The 24,494-nt window shown below is 33.0% G+C and overlaps 1 pseudogene; it reads right to left on the minus strand.

Annotated features, from left to right (window-relative positions):
• Positions 1-21,448: 21,448 nt before the first annotated feature.
• Positions 21,449-23,085, minus strand: LOC140607741 (NEDD8 ultimate buster 1-like; annotated as a pseudogene).
• Positions 23,086-24,494: the final 1,409 nt, after the last annotated feature.

The raw sequence follows: 24,494 nt of genomic DNA on the forward strand, positions 1-24,494 counted from the left end.
TTACGTTTGTGAGATTTGTCATGCAAAGAGGTCACGGATGCCCACCACTGGCACCACATGCTGCAGATATAACAGATTTTGTGGGGCAGGAGAAGGAAGATTAAAAAGCAGACAAGTAGCAGAATGCTCATCATCCCCCAACTCTGATTATTCCACAATACTGGTTGGAGAAAGATGGTCCATGTGCACAACACCCAAGATTCCAGCTATGAGAGATTTGAGGTGGGAAATATTCCAAAAATGAGAGAGCAAGCCCCCCACAGACACTGGAGTCCATTTGTGAATTAGTACCCAAATAAGGCTTTGGGTAACACCTATAGTTTCCTAAGTAACAAGGAATATATCAGTGGATCTCTCACTCAAAAACATTAGGGAGCGTGTACACTGCATATCAAGGATTTCATCCTAGGGTCCAGGAAAGAGCTCCATCAGACAAGAATGCTGACATTAGTTCAGCTGGGCCAGTTCTACACTAAACAACTAAAGGAGAATGGAAATGAGGCTCTGTGGTCATCCAGGTTCATCTCTCATTATCTATTTTATACTATGGTTGTATACTGCCATTATCAATGCCATGTAGTATACACTATGCATGATTATGAGACCATTTATTCATCCATTGTACTGTTGATGGACATTTTGGATATTTGTGATTTTGGATTTTTAATGTCACTAAGAACATTTTATTTAGTTTTTTATAAAAAGATGTATTTATTTATTAAGAGAGAGAGAATGAGAAAGGGCATGAGCCAGGGTGAGGGGCAGAAGGAAAAGGAGAAGCAGACTCCCCGCTGAGCAGGGAGCCTGAAGCGGGGCTCAATCCCAGGACCCTAAGATCATGACCCGAGCCAAAGGCAGACTCAACCAACTGAGCCAACCAGGCACCCCACTAAGAACATTTTAATATATGTCTTTTGATTAATCTATATATGCATTTATAGTGGACTTTTTGAGGTATAATTCATAGTTCACAGGGTATACACCATTCAAGTTTTGTCAAATAAGGCCAAAGTTTCTCCAAACAGAGTAATCTAGATTCCATCAGAAGTTAATGAAAAGCTCAGTGAGTCCATATCCTTCTGACAGTTGGTATTTTCTGTTTTTCTTCATTGTATCCATATGATCACTGTGTAGAGCCACTGAATTATGGTGACTAATGAAGTTCATTACCTTTCTGTGTTTTTATTGGCCATGTGGATATTCTTTTTTGCAAAGTGATTGCTCATGTCTTCTTTTTCTTCAGTGTTCCATTATTTTTTTTACCTTTTTTCGTATTGATTTTTGGGATTTTTAAATACACATGCTGGACATAAATCCTTTGCTGGATACCTAGAGCAAATATCTTCTTTAATATCTTCTTTAATTCTGAGACTTTTTCTTTGTAGTCTCTTGATGGCTGATTTTGAATAATTTATTTAAATATATAATTATACATATATTTATATTTTATATATATGTGTAATTTAAATTATATGAAACATATAAATAAGTGCAATTTGATTTATCATTTTATATAATAAATCTTTATCAGTTCCAAGAGAAAAAATCCTGTTTTCTCCTAAAAGTCTTGTTCTTTCTATCCTAATGAAGTCTATAAAGTACCTGAAATTATTTTTCTTTTTTCTTTTATTTTCAGTATAACTGTGTGATATGAAGTAATTTCCAAATTATTTTTTCGTAGATAGTTGATATTCCCAGCACTATTTACTAAAAAGGCCGTATATCGATAAATGTACCAATCTTAGAAACTAATTCTGAACTCCATAATTTGTTCTTTTTGTCACTTTTGCTCCAATACATTTCCTCAATTGCTACACTTGTAAAATTTTTAAAATGTGTTAGTATGATTTTTTCAGCTTTGTTCTTCAACATTGTCTTCATTATTCTGAGTTGTTTTTGTTTTGTATGACGATTTGGAGAAATGTCATTGGAGAAATTGACATTTCTCAAAAAAAATAGGATTTTTAACTGTAATTCCATGAAATTCATGTCTATTGAAGTTAACTGACATTTTCACAATATGGAGTATTCAAACCCATGAACATGGTACATTCCTCCATTTATTCAGATCTATAATTACCTTTAATAATATATCATAACTTCCACAATAGAAGCTTTTTACATCTTCCTTTAGTTTTCTTCTCTTACTTAATAAACCTAGTAATTTAATCTATTGTCCCACTAGCCAGCATATAGAAATAGATATTTTTCAAAATTTTTACTTCACAGCCTTATCAAATTTATTTATTAAATATAGTAGCTTTCTGTAGCTTTTGGGGAGCTATGTTATCTATAAGTGATGATCATTTTATTTCTTCCTTTCCTCTGAATTCTACTGGTCATTGTTGAATATAACCAGTATTTACGGGCATATTTCATTTTTTTAACATCAGATAGTATTTCAGTATAAAGTGTAATAGGTGTAAATTCTTTCCTCTATCCTTTATTAAGTTGAAGACATTTCCAGCTGCTATTTCTTGTGTTCTTATATTCATTGAATATTAATTTTTTCAAACAATGTTTTGCAGCTTTTTGAAATGAATATTTTTTCCTCTTCTGTTTGTGTTTGTATTGGATTTTCTTTTACCTTCAAATGTTAAATCAATCTTTCATTTTTGGAATAAATCACATTTTGTTATTTTTTTCATGGCTATCACTGAGTTTTATTTGTATTGTTGTTGTTGTTGTTTTATAAGATTATGCATACCATATTCATGAAAAAAATAGGCCTGTAATTTTATATTCATACAATGTTCTCAGGTTTTGGTATCAAATGCTGAATTCATAAAATAATTGAGAAGCATTCACATTTCTCCTTTTCTGATAATAAAGTTTTTAGAAGCTTGTTAGTATCTGTTACCTTTAATAAGTATCATAAGAAAATTACAATAATATCAGATAGAGTGAGGATATTATTAGCTCTATCAGTAACATACTGTGCCAGGTCAAGGCAATGTTTCAGTTTCAGTAAGATTCAAACTTACTTGAATCTCTGGCTCTCCCTTGTTCTTGTGTCTGGCCCTAATGAGCTTTGGTCTTGTTGTTTGCTTTGTTTTTTTTTATTTTATTTTATTTTATTTTATTTTATTTATTTATTTCAGCTTTATTGAGGTATAATCAACATATAAAATTATAAAGTACTTTAAGAGTACAGTATATTGTGGTGATCTAATTTTCTATGTGTATCTTAATGTTTAAGTTTACTCTCAGCAAATGTCAATTATGCATCAACTATAGTCATCAGGTTTTATGTTAGATTTTCAGACCTATTTTATCTTGTAGCAGAGAGTTTATACCTTTTTACCAATCTCTCCCTGTTTCCCCAATCCCCCAGCCCTGGTAATCTTTGTGCTCTCTGTTGCTATGAGTTTGATAATTTATAATTGTTTATTTTTTTTAGATGCATGTATAGAAGATACCATAGAGTGTTTATCTTTTTCTGGCTGGCTTATGAGTTTTTGAAAGAGTTCCAGGAAAATAGCTATCTCTTTAGTTCTTAAAGACTGTGAGAATAACAAGTACTGTTTCCAAAGTTGCCTTGACTTTCAACAACAACTCTACTCACCTTCAACTTTTGTTAAATATTTTTATGAGGAGATTAGCAACTTCTTCAAGGCCCCATACCATGAAGGTATTTCTTTCCTTAGCCTTATTACACCTGAAAATATTTCTCCCTTCATTTGCAAGCTTTCAGCCTAGTTTTTATCTTACCTGGAGTTCTTCATAAGCTACTATTTTTCTTAAAGATTATTCTGTATTTTGAAACAAGCATTATGTTTCTGTTGTTGTTGTTGTTAAATAAGAAAAGCATGTTATATCTAAATGTGAATTCCATATAATCTTACTGTATATAACCTTTCAATTCATTAAAAAAGGAAAAATACGGCAACAAGATGAATGCCTTTGTTAAACTCATCAGCAAATTGGACAAAACTGAAAAAAAATAATCAGTGAACTTGAAGATAGTCAAGAGAAACTTTCCAAACTGAAGTAACTGAAAAATAAATAAATAAATAAAACAGACAGACAGACAGACTAGAGGGGAAAAAATGAAACTTAAACAGAGCATAGCAACCAAAGATTGTGGGGGCAAATTTCAGTGGTTTGGCATATATATATAATTAGAATACCAGAAGAGGAGAAAGAATATGGTAGAAAGACAAATACCATATGATCTTATTTAAATGTGGAATCTAAAAACCAAAATCAGAAATGAAAACAAAAACCAATCTCAAATACAAAGACTAAAAGCAGGGGTAAGGAGATAGGAGAAATGAGTAAAAAGGGTCAGAAACTTCCATAAACTTCCATTTATAAAATAGTTATGGGGATGTAATATACAGAATGCAGACTACAGTTAACAATATCAGATTGCATATAGAAAGTTGCTAAGAGAGTAGATCATAAAATTTCTCATCACAAGAAAAATAATTTTAACCATGTAAGGTGATAGATTTTAACTAAACTTATTGTGGTTATCATTTTGCAGTGTGTACACATTCAAATCAGTATGTTGCATACCTGAAATTAGTATAATACTATATGTCAATTATACCTCAATTTTTATTTTTATTTTTATTCTTATTTTTTTTTAATTTTTATCTATTTATGATAGTCACACAGAGAGAGAGAGAGGCAGAGACATAGGCAAAGGGAGAAGCAGGCTCCATGCACCGGGAGCCCGATGTGGGATTCGATCCCGGGTCTCCAGGATCACGCCCTGGGCCAAAGGCAGGCGCTAAACCGCTGCGCCACCCAGGGATCCCTATACCTCAATTTTTAAAACTTAAATGAAATAAATAAAAGAATCAAAGAATATTTCTCCCATCTCTTTCTTTTCTATTATGGGCAAAATTCCTCTTTATTTCATCATGGTATGTGTATTTCTACAAAAGCAACTCACGTTAAAAGAGCATTGTGGTGATATGTCGCTAACTTAGAGTTAGTATTTAGCTTGCTTATATGAAAACATTACTAATGACTAATAAACTAGCCAGACTTTATTAAAATTTGATAGTGTGATATGAATTAACAGGAAAAATATTTGTATTTTTCAGGCTGTTTTTCATTTTCCATAAGAAATAGTTCTACATTGCTACAGAAGATGTAATATGTTAAATGTATGAGAGGCTAGTTTCAGTAGCATTTAAACAATTGAAAAAAATACTCTTATTTATAATGGAAATTGACAACAAAATATAATTATTCTAATTCAGAAAATATGTATGCATATAAGTACATACATATATTTATAAATATTTATATAAAAGTGTGTATATATACAAATATATATATTTTTAAAGAATAATTTACTAAAACTAATTGCGTGAAAAAAATAATTTTGCAAAAGCTTTCACTTAATTTTGTCTACAGCTGACAAAGATGAAGAAAATAAACAAAGGGGAATTTGAAGGCATGCATGTATGTTTAGTATTTGCCTATTAACACCTGGCAGATCAAATGGTTTAAGTTATAATTTCATCCTAATACCCAGCAAATGTCTATTAAATCTAACAGAAATCTAATCTAAATCTAATAAGAATTCTGTTAGAAATTCTTATCTGAAAAAAAGAAAAATTCATATCTTGGGATCAACTCCATTGCAGACTCACAATTTGAAGTTGGAATTCAAGTCAAACACACATTTATCCTCATTATGCAAATAAATAAATGCATGCTAAATAGCTTAAATAGCATAATAGCATTCTAATGTATTTTAATGTATTTTGAACAATTTATTATTTTATTTGGAAAAAGTGGATAAAGTGAGAATCTGTGGTATAAGAAAACAAATTATAGTTTGTTATTTAAGTTCTAACAGATCGGTGACAAAATTCAAAAGTAAAATTTCTGTCAAAATTTTAATTTATAGGATAATACAGAAAACAACTAATCATTTCAAGAGAAAAAAGCTATCAATTAAATAGTAAACATAAATTACTTCTTAATTGATAAAATTGTTCATTATGTTTAGTAATCCTTTCTTTATGGTTGAATGGAAAATAATTGAGACAAACATTTGTGACTGGCCAGTAAATAAACTAAGCTATGTTTTGTTTGTTGTAATTTTATTTTTGTTTCACCATATGGAAAGATAGACCAGGTTAAAAAAAAAAGCCACAAAAGCCTATGAAGTGAGGAACAAACTAAAATATAAATGGAATCTCTTCCACCTGCCTACTCACAGAACACTTTTTTAAAAGATTTATTTATTTATTTTAGAGAGTGGTGGTGATTGGCAGAGAGAGAGAGAGTGAGAATCCCAAGCATATTTCCTGATGAGCTTGGTGCCTGACTCAGGGCTCAATCCCAGGACCCTGAGATCTTGACCTGAGCCAAAACCAAGAGTTGGATGCTTAACCAACTGAGCCATCCAGATACTCCCTCCCTGAACATTTTTAATAAAGGATTCTAAATAATAATAAAATACTTATATATTATCTAAGTAACAAACACTAAGTAGCCACTTTATTATGTGTGTTCACTATTAGTATTTAGTAGTAATAATTAGGGAAATCTTCCCAAATTGGCTTTTAAAGTAAAACAATTATAGTAGTAAAGGAAAATTAAACCAAAACACACTTTGTGATAGACCTTCTTTGACAACTTTAATATTGCCATATCTCCAGAATCTATTTAAATATTCTGTTGGTATTCAAGAGGAGAATTTTGAAGTGTTAGGTCATTGTAACAGATAATTACAAAAAGCCTTTTCAATTTCAACTTAGGCTTATCCCCCCAAAGAAAGAGATTATGAACCCATTATCTCAAAATAGGAATGAATCCTCTACTACCTGAAGTAAGAAAGAGCCTTGAGGGATGTTATACCATAAGTGTCAAATTATCATAAAAAATGTATTGTTCTTTATTAAATACTCAAGCATATATTACATCATCCTCTATAATTCAGTTATGATCATTTACATTTCATACCTGATTGTTATTTTTACTTAAAAATACTTTGTGATAGAAATGATATGCTATTAGAGGATCTATTCATGACATCTGAGCTGGTTAAGTTTTCCTTAACCCCATTATAAACCTAAGCATTTATATATATGTACTTGTAATGAGGTTGACTATTTCATATTAATCTACTTTTTATTGAAAGATCAATATTTGGGGCGCCTGAGTGGCTCAGTGGTTGAACGACTGCCTTTGGCTCAGGTTGTGATCCTGGGGTCCTGGGATTGAGTCCCTCAACGGGCTCCCTGCAGGAAGCCTGTTTCTCCCTCTGCCTATGTCTCTGCCTCTCTCTCTCATAAATAAATAAATAAAATCTTTTTTAAAAATCAATATTTACTCATTATCTACTCTGGGTCTTAGGTCTTTCCATTTTTATTTCCTTATTATGATTTAATAGAAGGCTTAAATATATCATGTATATTACCTGTCACTACAGGTATCTGTCAATATATTCTAAGAATCTGCTCATATTTTTGTACTAGTAAACATAGCAAGAAGTACAACTGACCACTACCGTGGTCTAAAATGCCACCCCAACTGTTTAGACTAAGTGGAAAAAAATATCCCTGATGTCAAGTCTCCCAAATCATACACGACAGTAAAATATAAATTTTAAATATAAAATTTCCACCATCCATAAATAATTTCTTTAGTCATTATTCTTGACTGAGCTTTTTTATGACACATATGCTTTTCAAATATAGTCAGGAATTTCCTTATGTACATACTCAGATAGCAATGAACCATGAATAATAACTTAATGGACTACAAAAAAAATTTATGAATCAATTTTTCAAAAGTAACAATAGAAAAGGAAACACTATAGGGAGTTGAAGAACCATCCACTTACACAAAAATAGAAAAATCAAATACACTGACCTTCTTAAGGAGCATAAACAAAATCAACACTTTGTTCATTATTAATAGATTGAGTATACACACACGTGCACACATGTGTGTGCACACATTGCCACCATAGTTAGTATTCTTTGCAGTAATGTTATAGACAGTCTTTTAAAATCGGAGTATCTTTTTCATCCACAGGTAAAACTGAACTACAGAATAAGGTGTGAAACTGGATACTCTTATTTTGTTTTGATTCTCATGCATTATTACTGAGTTTATAAATGTGTTAAAGAGCCCTCCATTCATTATCTTTATTTTTATTGTTTTTTTTTCAGGATAGGACTTAGAAAATTTTTTATTTCTTCACATTCTTAGGAATAATTTTCCCACTACCATACATCAATAATATTTGCACAGTCAACTAAATAAAACAATTTTGTTTTAGCCATTATTTTCTTATAATCACACCAGAATTCATCACTAATTAGGACAATTGAAGGTAGGCCCCAGAAATTAAATATCTTAGGTTATAAGTGATCTTATAATTATAAGACAATTTCTAATGAAAACTTGGTGGAAAATCAAGTGGCCTTGTGCACATAGGTCAAACAAATATTAGAAAAGGAAATGATCAAATATTCAGCACAGGGAAGCTCAATTCTACATAGACAATAGTAGACACAAACCAGCAAGTTATAAAATAAACAGAGTGCTAGCTAAAAACTTCCTATGCATTCACCCAGAAAGCAATGAACCATGCATCATAATTTCAAGAATTGTACAAATATAGCCTTATGAATCAACAGGGAGTAAAATTAAAAAAAAAGAAAAAGAAAGAAACATTATACAAGGAGCTGTAACCATGGACCACTAACAATCAGAATGGAATTGCAGATGTTTTTGTAGATTGGCTAATGGGAATAAACAGCTCAATGGATAGTCTGCTTCTTTCTCTCTCTCTCTCTCTCTGTCCCTCCCCCCACATGCATATGCACATGCTCTTTCTCTCTCTAAAATAAATAAATAAATAAATAAATAAATAAATAAATAAATAAATAAATAAATAATAAATCTTTTAAAAATGATATTTTTCCCCAAGGGAACAGTAGCATGAAATAGAATTCTACATTAGGATATGGAGCTAATGCAATAGCTAATATAAAAAATAATACAGGCATACTTCAGAGATAATGAAATTTTGGTTCTGGATCACTGCAATAAAGCAAATATCACAATAAAGCAAGTCAAAAAACTGTTTTGGTTTTCCAGTGCCTATAAAAGTTACGTTTACATTATATCTAAGTCGATTAAGTGTGCAGTAGCACTGTATCTAAAAAAACAATGTGCATACTTAATTTAAAAATGCTTTATTGCTAAAAAATGCTAATCATCATGTGAACTTTCACAAGTCATAATTTTTTTGCTAGTGGAGGGTCTTTTCTCTATGGTAATAGCTGCTGGGTGTCCAGGGTGGTGCTTCCTGAAGGTTGAAATGGCTCTGGCAATTTCCTAATATAAGACAACAACGAAGTCGGCTGCATCTATGGACTCCTTTTTTTTTTTTCATAAATTATTTCTCTGTAGCATTCTTTGCCATTTGATAGCGTTTTAACCCATAGAACATCTTTCAAAATTGGGAGACAATCCTCTCAACCGTGCTACTACTCTATCAACTAAGTTCATGTAACATTCTAAATCCTGTATTGTTATTCACCAATCTTCACGTCTTCATCAAGAGCAGATTCCAGGAAGTAGGACTCAAGGAGAACCAATGTTTCTGTTCATCTGAAATCAAGAAAAAGATGATGTTTAAGGTCATGAGGCAGGAAGAAATCTCTTGTTATTACTTCTCATTAAATGCAACTTCAACAATAAAGGGACTGATGTTTCTCCTGGGGAAAGTATTTTATAATTGATTGATTGATTGATTGATTTGGCTTAAGGGCAATCCAGTGTTTTCTTTGTTAGTTTCAGCTAGTTCATTTCACTAGGAATTTTTTCATTTTATTTAAGGCTTTAAGGTAACTTTTAAACAAAATATAATATGTACTTTTGCTGGCATATTGCTGATGATGTCACTTTGTTTTATATTTTGCGTGTATCTGAATTTTTTTTTTTTTTTACTTAATGAGCTTGTCAGCTATTTATCAGTTATTTTAAGGATTTTAACTACTGAGTTTTTGGTTTCAACAAATATTTCTTATTTGTTCTTGCAGTTCATGCATTTTTACATATTTTTTAAAGCTTTTTTATTCTGAATTTAAGTTCCCTTCATTTAAAAAATTTCTTTAAAGGAATGATCTCATTGATTTTCTTTCTTTTTTTTAAAGATTTATTTATTTATTTATTTAATTCATGAAAGACAGAGAGAGAGAGAGAGAGAGAGGCAGAGACACAGGAGGAGGGAGAAGCAGGCTTCACTGGCTTCACGCAGGGTGCCTGACGTGGGACCTCATCCCAGGTCTCCAGGATCGCACCCTGTGCCAAAGGCAGGCGCTAAACCTCTGAGCCACCCAGGGATCCCCCTCTCACTGATTTTCAACTTATGCTTTTCTAATATATTTAATTAAGCCCAAGAATTCCCATCTGAATCTATCTTTAGTTAAATCCTACAAAAGTGAAATATTTTCCTTCTCACTCAGTTCATTGTATTTTCTAATATCCACTGTGATTTCTTTTATCTTTGTGATATTTGTAAGTATATTTGATATTTTTGAAGGGCATGGGAATCTTCTAGTTTTCTTTTTAGTTAATGACTTTTATCATAATTCTATTATGGTCAGATAATATTCTTTGCATGACTTCTGTCCTTTGGATTTTTGTTTTTGTTTTTCATGAGACAGAAAGAGTAGAGCTGGGGGAGAAAGGCAGAGGGAGAAAAAAATCTTAATTAAGTAGGCTCCATGTCCAGCACAGAGCCTGACACGGGGCTAGATCTCATGACCCTGAGATCATGACCTGATCCAAAACGAGTCAGACACAACCGACTGAGCCACCCTGGTGCACCCTAGTCCTTTAGATTTTCCTTGAAACTTGTTTTACGTATGTCTCATCATATGGCTAATCTGTGTAAATGTTTCATGTGTGCTTCAAGATAATGTGGAATCTGCAGTTGTTGGATATGGTGTCCTCTAAGTTTCAATTATGATGATTTTGTTAATATTGCTTTACAAATCAAGCATATCCTAACAGATTTTTTATTGTTTGTTCTATTCATTTTTGAGAAAGATGTGTTAAAATATCCCATTATTCTCATATGTGCATATATTCACACTACTGAATACATATATTCAGACAACTCATATTTTGTCTCTTAAAGTCTAATTTGTCAGAAGTCCATATAGCTTAATCAGTTCCTGTCTTTATTATTTGCTAGTATAACTGCCTTTCATGACATTGCACATTAAATTTTCTTTATATATAACACTCTATAGCACATTATTAATGTATTGAGTAGTTACTATTCATTTACATTTACTTACAGATTTAACATCTTACTCTTTAATCTGTATCTTCGAGCTCCCATGTGTCATCATTTTCTCTCTACCTAAAGAAAGCTATTCAGTGCTTTCTTAATTCAGTCATGTTATCTCTGTGTTTTTTTGAAATACTATTTTGTGTTTATTCACTGGATACAGAATTCTAGATTGACAGTCTTTTTTTTTAACATTTTAAAAATAATGCATAATGATTTGACTCTCACCATTTTTATTGAAAAGTCACATGTTAGATTTATCTACATGGAGGTAATCTATTATTTTCTTCTTGTTGTTTTGAGATTTTTCTCTTTCACCATGCATGTCAAAAGTCTTGTTATGAGATTCTGAGTTATTACCTTTGTAGTATTCCTGCTAAAAGTTCATAGGGCCTCCACAATTATAGCAGAAAGACTTTATGCTTTGGAAAATTCTCAGCAGTAATTTTTGATTCTGTTATTTTCTTCCTTTTATCCTTTTAAAGTTCCTTTGGTGAAAAATTATAATTCATTTCATCATCTTTTCAGTTGTAGCTCCTCTGCGGTTAATCCAGGTTTGTTAAGGACTGCTATCTTTAATTTCATTTATTTTGTCATTGTATTATTATTTTATTTTGAAATTTAAAATTTACTCTCTGGTTCTACCTTGTAGTTTCTAAATATTGGTTGAATTTTTCAAGTTTTATTTTTATTTATTTAATGAACATAAATATTTTATAATTTATTTCTTATAATTCAAAGAACTAAAGTCCCATTAGTTAGATTTTTTTCTTATACAATGCTGTGTTACATATTGAATGTGTATGGATAATTGTTTGTTAAAAAATATTGGAGACAATTTGTGAATTCAAGCATACTTACACTATTCCAGAGATGTTTTATATGTGTTTCTAGATGGTGAAGAGAGGAAGCCATAACAATCCTGGCCATATTCTAAAAACAGTATGGGATGATTTGATGTTTGAATCCACTTTTTCTTAAAGACACTCATTTCTGGCTTACCATTACTTATGTACCAAAAGCCTTTGGGCTTTTGCTTCCAAAATATAGGAATTTATCAGACCCCTTTCTTTTAGTTATTAAACTCTAATTTTTATCCCTTTAGGCCCAGACCTCTACCAAAACTTCTACTCACATATTCCTCTCTATAGTCTCATCTAAAATTAGAGACATATCTATGTCAAAGCTGGCATAAAGCTATAGATAAAGCTGTAGATTATTATATTTTCTTAAACTTTGACCTATAATTTTCAAATTCTTTGTTAGTTCTACAATTCATCAAGCTAATTAATATTATACCCACCTTTTTTTTTCCCACGAAAGGATGGGTCCAATTTACTTAATTTGCTATTAGCGATTGAGGTCAAATTTAGTGTAAGAGGAGCAGCATAGAAGAAGGACAACAACATATTTTCTCAAAAAAAAAATAGTAATGGAAATATTCATTCGGTTAGTTGTGACAGTTTTAAATGTTTTTTAAAAAGTAGTAAATTCTGATAATAAGACATTAAAACTGGGAATATGGGGCAGCCCGGGTGGCTCAGTGGTTTAGCAACACTTTAAGCCCAGGGCCTGATCCTGGACACCCAAGATAGAGTCCCACGTTGGGCTCGCTGCATGGAGCCTGCTTCTCCCTCTGCCTGTGTCTCTGCCTCTCCCTCTCTCTCTCTCTGTATCTCTCATGAATAAATAAATAAAATCTTTAAAAAAAAACTGGGAATATGGAGTAATAATATAACTGCTCACCATTAATTTTTTTCAGCGTTGTGCTTCGCTTGCTTATAAAGCTGATTTAAATTTTGCAACTTCATTTTAAATACTTAACATTATCTTCTTTTGTTTGCATCAAGATGACAGGGTGACACACAGCCTCCCTACTATAGTTACAGTAGGAAAGAATCCTACCGGGGATCCCTGGGTAGCTCAGCGGTTCAGCACCACTTCCAGCCTGGGGTGTAATCCTGGAGTCTCCAGATCGAGTCCCACGTCAGGCTCCCTGCATGGAGTCTGCTTCTCCCTCTTCCTGTGTCTCTGCCTCTCTCTGTCTCTCATGAATAAATAAATAAAATCTTAAAAAAAAAAAGAAAAAGAAAAAGAAGAAATCCTACCAAAATTATGCATAGGGGTACTCAGGAAGAGAACCTTTGAGGTTTACAGATCCATAGATAGATTTAGGACTTAGAAGTCCCAGGTACTACAATCCAGTAATTACACTACCAGGTACTTATCTCCAAAATACAAAAACAAATTCAAAGGGATACATGGACCCCTATGTTTATTGCAGCATTATTTATAATAGCCAAATTATGGAAGCAGCCCAAAAGTCCACTGGTAGATTAATGGATAAAGAAGAGGTGAAGAGTGTGTATACATACACACACACACATACATACACACACAATGGACTATTATTCAGTCATAAAAAAGATTGAAACCTTGCTATTTGCAATGACATAGAAGGAACTAGAGAGTATAATATAAAGTCAAATAAGTCTGGCAGAGAAAGACAAATATCATATGATTTCACTCATATATAGAATTTAAGAAATAAAATAAACAAGCCAAGGGTGGAGGGAAAGAGAGACAAACCAATAAACAGACTCTTAACTGTAGAGAACAAATTGATGGTTGCCAGAGGGGAGGTGGGTGGGGGGATGGCTGAAATAGGTGAAGAGGATTAAGAGTACACTTATCACAATGAGCACAAGTGATGTACAGAATTGCTGGATCACTATATTGTACACCTGAAATTAATATAACACTGTTAACAACACTGGAATTAAACTTTAAAAAAAAAGTACTAAAAATTAATAAATAAATCAGAACTCTAAATGTGTTTTCCAACGGGAGGGAAAAAAAAATGAAATCTCAGGTACCTAGTAAAAACAGTGTGGAATAGAGAGGAAAAGTAAGGATTCAATTTCTATCAAGAGTAGATCATTCCTGCCAATCCTTCCTCATTTGCTGTCCTTAAACCCAGATATGCAGACATTAGCAATCATAACTTCCATATGTGTAGTCTAGCAAGAATTATCTTCTAGGATAGAAGTCTGTTTTCCACTCAACCAATCTAAATTTGAAACCCCAAAAAGGCCAACAAACATATAAAGAACTCATAAGCAACTGTTTAAAGGTTTTAGACTTAAATTTGAACAACAAGGATTGCTACTGTACTGAACATTTGTCAATCATTTTTGCTCTCTTTTAAACTTTCCATGGGAATCATCTCTTTCTCTTTGTCCCTCTGTCTCTCTCTGTCTCTGTCTCTCTCTCTGCCTCATCAGTGACAATTTACAGTTTAGGTGGTCACTGGGTCAATTTCCTAATAGAGGTGTCTGAAATTGCAAAATAATTAAAATCTTGGATTATTCATTTCTGAAGGTACTATTTCTGGAATCTTAGCTTAGACCATAGGTCCTTGGACCTCAACAATATTTTTTAGTTACTCAATATTTAAAGGATCACTTAGAATATGCCTTGATTATTTATTAAAATCACTGACTGATACATAAATTGGTAGCTGGATTAATTGTGGGTAAGAAAACTTTAAGAACATTTTAGGAAGATGGTATTTTTTACATGGTTTGTGGCTGAAGGAAGTTGGTTTAAGACATGGGACTCTGGAAGCCTATGACATTCTGTGGAATAACAGCTAATTAAATTATTACCTGTGGTCACCTAGAATAAAGTGTCTATTAATGACAAGGCTTGAGAGATTGAGTCACCTCTCAAAAATAACAGAAAGAAGAATATGAGGAATTCAAGGCTCTAGGGTGGGCTGGTTGCTTTTAATTTTGCTGAATAGCTTAAAGAAAATGTGTAACAAGCTCAAGGTTCTAAATTCTCAGCTCAAAACTCAGACAGATAACCAAAGATTTTCATTCTCTCTCATTTCGTTTTGCCTCTAGGCTGAGATACATGAAAATCAAACTAAAACTCGATCCTAAGGGTTTTCAATTTATGTAGGTCGAATTAACAATCTGACAATGCATCAAATGTGACAGAGCTTTGATAGGAAAAGAATAAAACACTGAATGTAGGCATAAGGACCTATTGAGAAATTTGGATGTCTTAAAATACACCAAATATCCAGACTCCAACCTTTATTTCCAACTGAGACATTACCTCTGTCTGATGTGACTATTCCTGTCCTACTCAAAAATCGTAAAATTATTTGACCAAAGCAGTTTCTTCCAAAGAGAATTCAGTCCTTCCCATTTTCCATACTCTCTTACTATCTTTAAGTAAAATCAGATTCCAGCAGATGCATGAAATTACAATGAAATTACATATTCAAATGCAGGAGGAAAAAAGCTTATATCAAAAAAAGAATACAGGAGATATATATATATATATAATGCATTTGTCATGTGTAATATCCTAAACTATTCCTCAACTAAGAAGGCCCAGAGAACATTCCTTCACCAAAGCTTTGGGGACACCTTTAGTGAAGAAAGTACATGCATCTGTGGAAAGGGGCCAGGAATGGCACGTCTCCCGGGGTTTATTGATGGGGTGCAATACTTGAAATACATTCCCTGATACAAAGTGGATAGTCTAAGACTGAGATCAGAGAAATCACCAGACTCATTTCTTACACAGAAATTACCAAACAGGAAGGCTGCTAATTTATCAGGGAGTCTATAGGACTGAGATTGATATTTTGTCAAATGGATTGTCTTGTTATTAATGACCAAAAATTATGCTAGGTTTGACAAACAGAGCACTGACATTAGGGATTATTTCTACACCTACTTTCAGTTTCTCTACTGAAGTAGACTTCGGATATCTAGAAATGAGATAATTGTAGGTAATCTTGAGAAATAACATCCAAGTATCTACTAGAAATATTTCTGCTATCACTACAGAAATTTATCTGCAAACATTCACCAGGATCATTAATCATTGGAAGGGCAATAACCAAAATTTGGGAAATTGATTGGATTGGATACCAGCTCTAAGTTAATATTCATTTCTGTGGTCCAGGATAACATTCTTGTGCACTGATGAGAGAAAGTGATATTTTCAGCTGACACATACCTAATTAGTATCATGGGCTCTTAAATCCCTAGTTTCTGAATTTCTGGTTGAAATAGTTACCCGCACAAAACAGCATTTATGTTAGGAAGAGCCTAATGAAACCCACTGGAACTGCATTCCTTTTTCAAACAGTAAACCAAAAGCAATAATATATTCCTAGAGTCAAAATAAATATTATTATTATTATTACTAAGTTTTAGAAGACCAAGAAAAGATGGTGATTCCTACTTATACCTATATGTAACAGATGAGATATGTTTTTTTAATATATATATATATTAAGCTTATTATAAACATAATTCAATTTCACCTCTTAATTCAGATGTCCACTTCAACTAAGGAAATCAATTAAAAAAAAAATAAAAAATTTAAAAAATTAAAAATAAAACTCCCTAATTTATAACTAATTACCTTTCAAACATTTTTGACTTCCAAATGTATTTTCTAAATACAAAATGTCATTATTTAAATTTATTATAATAATCTATGTTTAAATACCCAAGGCCAACTAAATGAAAACCACATACTTCCAGTTCCTCAGGCCAAAAATCTTGGGAATATAACTCATCTTTCATACCTTAAGACCAATGTTTCAAAAAGTCTTATGGAGGAACCTGGAAGTTCAGTCAGTTCAGCATTTAACTCTTGATTTCAGCTGGGTTCATGATATCAGAGTCCTGGGATCCAACTCTGCATCTGACTCCACACTCAGCATGGAGTCTGCTTCTCCTTCCCCCACTGTCCCTTCTGCAGTTCGGGCTCTCTAGCTCTCAAATAAGTAAGTAAGTAAGTAAGTAAGTAAATAAATAAATAAATAAATAAATAAATAAATCTTTTTAAAAAAAGTCTAGAGTTTAAAACTTTTTTTCTATGGGATCCAGCTTTGAAAAATACTGAGAATTATATATTACTTATTATCTCTTTTATCACCACTGACAATATTATTCATTTGACCAAATTTTAGGCAGGCCCTGAGTTCTACTAGGCCCCATCCTTGAGCCCCATCCTTGAGGGACATAGGCTCATGTTTCTCACAAGCCCACAAGAATTCTGTGAAGTCAGTTTAAACAGAATCTCCCACCCTTTATATATGATTGAGATCCCCCAGGTGATATATGATCACCCTGGCTTGCTTCTTTTTTTTTTAAGAATTTATTTATTTATTCATGAGAGACACACAGAGAGAGAGGCAGAGACACAGGCAGAGGGAGAAGCAGGCTCCATGCAGGAAGCCTGATGTGGGATTTGATCCTGGGATTCAGGATAATGCCCTGAACCGAAGGCAGGCACTTAACCGCTGAGCCACCCAAGCATCCCACCCTGGCTTGCTTCTGCAAGAATCCTGTGTGATTGATTTAGTCAGAATCCCTCCTTTTCCTCAATGATTCCTCTTAGTAATTTTCCATCCACCTAAACTCCATCCTGCTCCTTGGCTATAAATTTCCATTTTTTCTTCTTTTCCTTATTTTGTTCAGAGTTGAGTTCCATCCATCACCCCTACTATAAGACCCCATTGTAGTAGCCCCCTCTGAATAAATCTGCTTTAACATTTTCTAACAAACATAGTGAATATTGCATTCCTTAACACTACCCAAGCCCATTCTACCACCTACAATTGCTAAGATAACTACAAACCACCAGGCTGGTCTCCCAGACTGGTCATTGTCTTATTAGAGTCTTCTCAAAACAGGAGCTAGTATGTTCTTTTCATAAAGTAAGTCAGTTATGTCATCACTCTGTTTATCTTCCATGGGCTTACTATTACATACAGAATTAAAAATATAATCACCTTGCTTTTTAGGCCAAAATCATGACCAAAATTTCTCTATTATCTGGTCTTTACCAATTTGATCTTTTCTCATACCACTTTCTTCCTTTCTTAATCAGTTACAAAAATATTCATCCTCCTTAGAATCAGTCTGTTTCTAAATTCTTATTAGTTCTCCTGTTAAAAGGGGAAAAGTTACAGACCACCTTCCACTCTAAGTATTTTTTCATCTGCTGAAAGCTAGAGAAAAAAAATAATGTAATAGGATTAGGTATTTTTTCCATATCAACTCAATATGTTTTTTTTTTAAACATATATCTCTGGCTACTTTAAGTACAAAACACACCTATATAGATTAAAAGTAAATGGATGGAACATATGGAATTGTGAATAACTATATTATACATTTGAAACTAATATAATACTGTATGTTAACCATACTGGAATTTAAGATTAAGTTAAATTAAAAAAAAAACTTAAAAATAGAAATGGATAGAGAAATATAACAACACTATCAATTCTCCCCAACCTTAACCATCGGTTCAATTCAATATATATCTCTGCTTTATGTTTTATAAGAGCTTCCCACTAAAGGAAAAATCAAATGATGTACTGAAGATCTTAGTAAAAAAGTGATCATATTACAAAGAATATTATATTGGAAACAAGTAGGACTTTGGAGAATGTGGAGAATGTGTAGAAATTACATAAGAGATGAAAGTTTTGAGAGTTTTCTAGAAAACTTAAATTTTTTTGGAATGACTAGGTCAAAATAACTTATTTCATTACTTTTTTTTTTTTTTTTTACTTATTTTATTCCTGGATGATTCTTAGAATTCTTTGCTCCAACATTCCAGAATAGTGTATGAGGAACAGTAGTATATTATATTAATGGCCTCACTATTTTACTCATCCATGTACTACACTCTTCACTATTTGACTTTAATGTTCATCCCATTTAAATTGTTGAAGATATTTTTTTCCACCCCTTGACTACGACTTTTGCAAATGCCTGGCTTTAGCCGATTGAATATTAGTAAGTATAAGATTACCAATGCTTAGAAAAGTACACATGCAGTCAGAATTTCTATCCTGTGTTACAGCCAACTCCATGAGAAATAATATCCCTGGCCTAACTACCTAGTTCCCAAAGAAGAATAAAAGGCATGTGGAGAACAGCTGAGATTACCCATATTCTATTCCCCACAAGAAGATGCCCAGGGATTGCTGTGTACCTAACCAAATTGTATTAAATCATTTTTTCATAAAGACAATAACATTTTATGTACAGATATGACTAAAGAGAATTTTTTCAAAGCTTAAAATGCTTTTATTTCCTCTTTGCTATTATAATATAATATGAAACAAAAATTTTAAAGGCCATGCTCTAGCTTTCAGAAAGATATTTTAATTAAAAGCTCAGTGACAACTGTATTGAATAAAGGTAATAAAATGAACAAGAGCCTAGTGATAACCAAGGATAGTAGTAAAGGAAACTGGTCATCAAAGAATTATGGGAATGGAAGGAAAGGATGAGGAAGGGGGTGATTAGAGAGACAAGTGAAGAGATATTCTCAGAAAGATGAAAGAGATTTATTCGTCTCTTAACATCTGCTAATCTTTCTTTTCTCTATCTTCCCAGATACCAGCTTACTCCTATATTCAAAATCCTGGTATCTATGATTCATTTTCCTCCATAATCTATGAGCCGGTCCTTGCTAGTCAAGATGTAGCCAAAACCAAAAGAAGGGAAAGGAAAGGAGTTTTAGGGTTTGTCAGTGGGGAGAGCTGTTGGAGCTCAGTCATTAATGAGCCTACACATTTTTAAATTTATGACTACTCTTACTAATTTAAGAATATATTTTGTCATAGGAATACATTCATTCTAATTGTTTACATATGAAGGTACACAAAACTTTACTATGGCCCAAGCTTATTATTGAAGAAGTAGATTTTGGTGGGCATGGGAAAGCTGGGTGGCTCATTGGTTGAGCATCTACCTTGGCTCAGGTCGTGATCCCAGGATCCAGGGATCAAGTCCTCATCAGGCTTCCTGCAGGGAGCCTGCTTCTCCCTCTGCCTGTGTCTCTGCCTCGCTCTCTGTATCTCTCATGAATAAATAAATAAAATCATAAAAAAAATATTTTGGTGGGCAAAACAAGAAAATTTCAGACTCATATATAACATTACTAATATGAAATACTGTGTTCCAGGCATTGTTGAAACATTCATACAACTGAGTTTCTTTAAACCTCACTTATTCTTAATTGAGGAATGCTTATGTGTATTAAATAATCATTTTTTAAAAATCCCATCCTGCATAATGTGTTAAATGCACAAAATCCATAACAATCAAATTCTATGGAAGAAATGAAGAAAAATATTTCTATTATTTAATATTTTTGAGATTTTAAAATGTGAATTTGAATAAAAATATATGTAAGTAAACAAAAAATACATGGATTATATTCTATGTTTTGTCACCATAAATTAGAAATGGAAAATTATGTAATAGTAATTTATTATAGTAACTCAACATTGAAATTCAGAGGCAAATATAAATTATGCATTTTTAGTGCCAGCATAGAAACTAGATGAGCAACTGTTTACATTTAAATATCTTTATTCATTTGAAGTAATCATAATTTGATTCAAATATTATTTGCATTTTTTTTCTCACAAGATATTCATACTTTTAAAATCATCTTTTGGCTAGACATATTATAAAGTTTTGCCATACATAATATAATGTAAGTCATGGATTTGAAAAAGAAGGAAACCTCTTTTGATTTTATTTTACCATTTTTTAAGATGACAAATATATTAGGAGAGACTACTGTGAAATGTCTAGTCAAAAACTAATATTTCTTAAATGAAACCTGAAATAAGGAAAATTCTTTGTGGAGATTTTTGAATGAAAAGGAACTGTCAAAATTGGAATTTCAAAGTGATACTACCATGCCAAAGCCCACGTACATCGATCGGCCAATATTTTACAGAGGACTTTATTGATGATTGTTGGTTTCAGAATATGTGTCATTTAACCATCATATCTGGGGATGACTGAGAACAATTTTCAGGGTTTCATCTCATGTAGGTCTGTGTTGGCCTGATAGCCATGCATGGCTGCAGGAATGAGATAACCCATTCATTTCAAAGAGTATTTTCTCCAATCAGTGTCTTTCCTTTCTTAGATTTTACTTACTTATTTAAAGAAAGAGAGAAAGAGCACAGAGAGGGGCAGTAGAAGAGGGAAAGAGAGAACCTCAGGCCGACTCTAGCACTGAATGCCAAGCCTGACATGGGGCTCGATCTCATGACCCTGAGATCATAACCTGAACTGAAATCAAATTTCAAAGACTTAATTGATTGAACCACTCAGGAACCCGATTAGTCAGTGTCTTTTCTTCTTCTTCCTCTTTCCTTATTTGTGTCAGTTTCTCTCTGTGCTTGATAATGTGGGGGGCCATCTGATCCATGTGCTTGTCCTATGCCTTTAGTCCAAGCCAGGTTCCCTGGGCAGTAAATTCCAAGTGCAACAAATTGTGAACTTATGATGGATCAATGCATAGCTCTTTGAAGTGTAGACGTACCCTACTGAGATACTAACAAGCCTCTTCACCATTTCTATTGTGATAATTCCAGATACATTGAAGCAAGTAAAGTCTTAAAGACAATAGTTTCTCTTGCCCACAATTTCCCTTGATATAGATCAGTTTTTGGTGGTTTTCCATCATAACAATTTTTAAAGGATTTCTAGAACAACTTTAATGTTTTTCCTGCATTTTCCAAGCATTCCAGTTGTTCCAAGCAGAAGTAACACCATGCTATACCCAACTGGAGCACTTCATAGTTATCGACTATAATCAGTTGTTCTCTACAACACTCAGAAAATTTGTTAGTGTCCAACAGGTATAGCAAGACTATTTCATACTCTTCTTTTCAGGAAAGCTCTGCCTTACTCATGATATCCCACAATTAACATAAGGGCTTTTCTTTCTGATGGAGGAATTCTGGTGTCTCTCACCTATCTAGTTAGCTACGTGTTGTTTCTGGATCCACTACAAACTCAACCCATTCTGACAACATATTTTTAGTCTAATATTTATTATAATCTTCCAATCTTCCTTTCTTCTTTTATTTTTGGCTTCATTTTTCTCTTCTTCTTCAACCTGGAAGTTTTATCTCATTTCCACTCTAGACTGCTTTAGTTAGAGTACTATAGTGTTTCCCCTAGCTAAGTTGTTTCTTATTTAAGACAATTTTATTTATTTTTTTAAAGATTTTATTTATTTATTCATAAGAGACAGAGAGGGGGCGGAGAGAGGGAGAAGCAGGCTCCATGCAGGGAGCCCGACGTGGGACTCGATCCTCGGTCTCCAGGATCACGCCCTGGGCCAAACAAAGGCAGGTGCTAAACTGCTGAGCCACCCAGGGATCCCTATTTAAGACAATTTTAATATAAGTTTCTTGAAATCCAAAAGTTTCAGCTCTTTTGGACCTCAGTTCTCTGCCATTAATGTACATACAGACCTCCAACAAGTTTTTCCTACTTTTTCTTAGTCTTGGAGGTAAAAATACCTCAATTGAGACAATTCCTATTGTCTTATAGTTTTAATTTCCTGTTCTATGCTCAATTACTTTGCAACCTATTACTTTTATTATTTTTTTCTACTTTACTTTCACAACTTTCTAGCTTGTCAGAGTCCTTCTTAGCAAGGTTCTTCAATACAAAACCAACTGTATACAAAGATCTCCATATTGTCTCTCCTTAAAAACTGGGTTACCTGCCTAAAGATACATCTTTGGTGCCATCCTGTACTATCAGGACACCTAAAGTGACACACCAAGAACCTGGACCATCCCATACTATCAGGACACCTACAGTGACACACCAAGAACCTGGATGCAGAAACAGCCATGATCTGTTTTCATTCCACAGGAGACCTAGTCCAACCCCACCTATGTTCAACATACTTTGATTATACATCAGTGCCTATAACAAATATTCCATTCATTTTTATTCTATAAAGGGAAAATATGGTCATTTTACTTATATATAGAATAAGAATTCTGAAATTCATGAAGCTAACGATGGAAGTTGTAAATCCAGAATTAAAAATGTTCACACATGATTTTCTTATTTCCACCATTAAGATCCTTAACTATTCTTACATTATGGAGATTGTTTTCTTATTTGAACGCATATACTTGCTTTTCTATGGATAATACAAAAACAGCAGAAGTAAAAAATTGTCATTTAACTTGTATCTAATTGAAATTCAACCATTCCTCACTAAACATAGAGTCATATCTGCTAAGTTTCTTCTCAAAGCAGTGGAGTATAATTAAACTGCCATGGTAGCATGTAGTAAGCATATATGAACACTATGAAATATGTCAAGCAGGGCAATATGGGCACAAAGTAAAGTGAAACAACCACAAATATTTTCTCTCAAAGTACAGACTTGTAGGTAAGATTTGGTAAAAGAAGCTTTTCACTGTTATCATCTATTGTCTTTACCACTGGATTGTGATAGCTCCTTGTTAGTAGGAGCTACATCTTGTTTGCTTTTGTATCACCAGATGTCCCAGTGTTAAGGTGAACACTAAATGTTATTTCTTGAATGAGTGAATACTCAATAAGACGGATGATAATTGACTTGTTAATATCAACAAGATCCAATCTATGAGCCTAAATATGAGAAGAAGCTATGGTCATGAAAGTCAGCAAGGAATAAGGGCAAAGCTGAAGTTTAATCCTAGAAATTCTGTGCCAAAATGTGGGTAAGACAGATCAAGAAGGTGAAATATGAATTTGTAGTAACTGAATAAAGGTTTTCCCTCAATTCATTAAAAATGAGTCACATTATCTAACGTGTCTCAAAGGATCAAAACTAAGAAACTCTGAATAGGCCAAAATATCCCTGTTGGATAGAGGTCTGGGGAAACCGAGACTTTTGGAAGTATTTTCTGCTTCTTTCCATATTGGATCAGAAACTGGAGCAAGAATGCTTTGCATACAGAAAGGCTAATTTTCATGTATTGACAATGAACTACTTTATAGTTCCACTTATGCAAAGTGACTCTGAACCCAAGTCTTGATGTAAACATGTTGACATAATTATCAACTGTATGACTTTGCTCTCAAAAGTGTCTCAATTTGAATGATAAATTGCATAGTGGCTTTATCGAAACTTTATTTTACTCCTCATTATTTTACTTCTAAGACTTTGTCATATCTTCTACAAGAGAATTCAAATTTCTGGACAAGGGCCATGCATCTCCCATGAAAACACATTATGTTATAGCTGATTGCCCTGAATTTTCTGTTAAAATCCTGATTCTACCCTTAATGTGATTTTGGGCAAATTTTTTAACTCTAAACTTTAGCTCTAT

Source organism: Canis lupus, chromosome 17, assembly GCF_048164855.1.
Source record: "Canis lupus baileyi chromosome 17, mCanLup2.hap1, whole genome shotgun sequence".
In the NCBI taxonomy this organism is placed as follows: domain Eukaryota; kingdom Metazoa; phylum Chordata; class Mammalia; order Carnivora; family Canidae; genus Canis; species Canis lupus.